The 2,500-nt window shown below is 45.8% G+C and overlaps 1 protein-coding gene across 1 annotated transcript in view; it reads right to left on the reverse strand.

Annotated features, from left to right (window-relative positions):
- Positions 1–2,500, reverse strand: part of LOC110003331 (atrial natriuretic peptide receptor 1-like) — a 93,021-nt gene that overhangs the window by 16,209 nt on the left and 74,312 nt on the right. The window lies entirely within an intron of this gene.

Here is a 2,500-nt window from a genome sequence, read left to right on the forward strand (position 1 = left end):
GAGAGTGAGAGAGAGGGAGAGGGAGAGTGAGAAAGAGGGAGAAAGAGAGAGAGAGGGAGAGAGAGGGAGAGAGAGAGAGAGAGAGAAAGAGAAAGAGAGGGGGAGAGAGAGAGAGAGAGAGAGAGAGCGAGAAAGAGGGAGAAAGAGAGAGAGAGGGAGAGAGAGGGAGAGAGAGAGAGAGAGAGAAAGAGAAAGAGAGGGGGAGAGAGAGAGAGAGAGAGAGAGAGCGAGCAAGTGCCGACAATGACGTCAAAGCGAGGACACAGAGGTGTAAGATGTTATTTTGTGGCAGCAGTTAGACGCCATTGAACCTGGAGTCACGTCTACATCTCCACACAAAGATCCACTCAGCCTCTCTGTGTGTCAGACATCATCTCATTAGGCTTCAAACACTTCACAGGCATCACCTGTCAAGGTCTAGACTCGCCCAACTCTTTCCTGAATCCCATCCAACATGTCAAAGGCGGACCCGGGAACTCCTTTTCACTCATTCTGGACGTGCCCAGGGATGAGAACATTCTGGAACAGGATTCATGTCTATAAACCCCTCTATTTCAGCCCTGCTCAGAACAGGCTATTTCTGTGTCTGTACCTTTAAATATGTAAATGAGCTGTGTCTGACCACGCCCCCTCTCTGGAAGGGCTTGGGTGTACTCGGTCTTTCTCGCTCCATGTCCTATTGTTTACGGTGAGAAGGCAGACTCAGAGGGCAGAACAAACACCTAGCTGTGGTAGTGTCACCCACCTGGGGGAGGGGCTACTGCCCTTTGTGATGTCATGAAGGGAAAATCTCCAAACGGCCTGTTTGAGCACACATTTTCTGAAAACTGGAGCAGATAAAAGACACTGAGAGACTGTAAATACTAATTGATGAAGCCTGAGTAACGTCCCCCGTCTGTTCCTGCAGGGGGCGCTGGAGTCCCATCGATGGCGGTCTCCATGCTGGAAATGCTGTCTCAGTCTAACTTTCTTAATTTACCCAGTAAGCTCGTGTTATCCAGAATGCATCAGAAATGATCAATTCGACCTCCATTCAACAAACACACATTTTAAAAAGTTGTTTCCTTCTCCTCTTGAGGACAGCGGCTGACAAAGCTTGACTCTTTACTAATGTGCATCATGAAGTTATTCCTGCAAACTTTGTGACTAAAGCACAACAAAAATCAGTTTCTCTTTCAGGTTCAGACCTCTGAAGTGATCCAGAGCAGTGCTTCTCAACCAGTGGGCTGAAGTTTTTAGCAGGTCGCGAATCTGTGCCTGGAAGTAAAAACGTGTTTTGTTTCATTCAGTTTCTTGGTTCTATCACGCTTTGAACCATCTTGAGTGCGCAACTTTTTTGTTAAATAAAACGGAGTGATTGAAAAATGTAAGAAATTTTTCAATCGTAATGTTTCATGGAGGAGAAGTCGGTGGGTCCTGAGACCCGACCAGTTGAGTGGAGCCTCTGTGTAACTCATTATTTACAGCTCAACTAAGACTCACCAGAAACAGATGAACGGACGAGTGCTGGGGCGTTTATTTTGCAGACACATCAGGAGGTTTGGCTTCTGAGCACATGGTCACTTCTTTAAGAGCTAATCAGGCGGAAAACAATGCAGAGCGCGGAAAAGGAAGTCGTTAAACGCTAACCGCTGGCTACACCTGACCTACAGAAGAGATGGCTAACGTTCCCAGGGGAATACATTGTGCTCAGACAATAGCCCATAGCAGACTGTTTATCTAGTGCAGTAGCTTCTGTTTAAGGATTTTCAAGTCATTTTCAGGGACGCTGTGACCTTTGCTTCTGAAGGACAACGATTATAATTCAGGTGAAAACTGTACAGCGTCGTCAGCTACATGCAAAGATAAACTATTTCAGGCGCGTTCACCGATGATGAATGCTTTCATTTTAAAGCTTTACATCCGTGCAGCCCTGGGCCTCATGAACACAACAATAGATCTGATGTAACACGCACATCAAACCCGGAGAGGGGAGGCCGTCCATTAGTTAATGGAGCGGAAGCGGCAGAGAGGCGGAGGCTGTAATCTGATCTCCCTCCTGCTCCTGTTCAGGGTCTCCACACTCAGCCTGCCTCCTTCCTCCCGCTCCTATTTGTCACGGATATTATCTGGGATCAGATCTTATTACCCGGCCTGCATGTCTACCTCACTCTTTCACACATTCATCTTCTCCATCAGACACAGTAGACCTCATCCTCCCCTCTCTATGTCTCATTTTAAACACAGCTGTGTCCCGTCAGCCTCCGCTATGAGGAAGCTAGAATTGTAATAATTCAATACTCTTCAAACTACAAATTTAAAAGCAATAAAATCCTTCTTTTTTTTTAACTAAAAGAGAGATGGAGCGATGTCCTAATTGCACAAAAACATCAGCAACATTTCAGTACTAAAATATACAAAGATGTTGTTGTGTGGTTTAGCAGTGTGCAGGAGTTTGCCTGCATTTCCTGGTAAATAAAGACCATAAAGGGTGTACTTGCTTTTAATTACACATACTCGA

This window comes from Labrus bergylta, chromosome 8, assembly GCF_963930695.1.
Source record: "Labrus bergylta chromosome 8, fLabBer1.1, whole genome shotgun sequence".
NCBI classification, from domain to species: domain Eukaryota; kingdom Metazoa; phylum Chordata; class Actinopteri; order Labriformes; family Labridae; genus Labrus; species Labrus bergylta.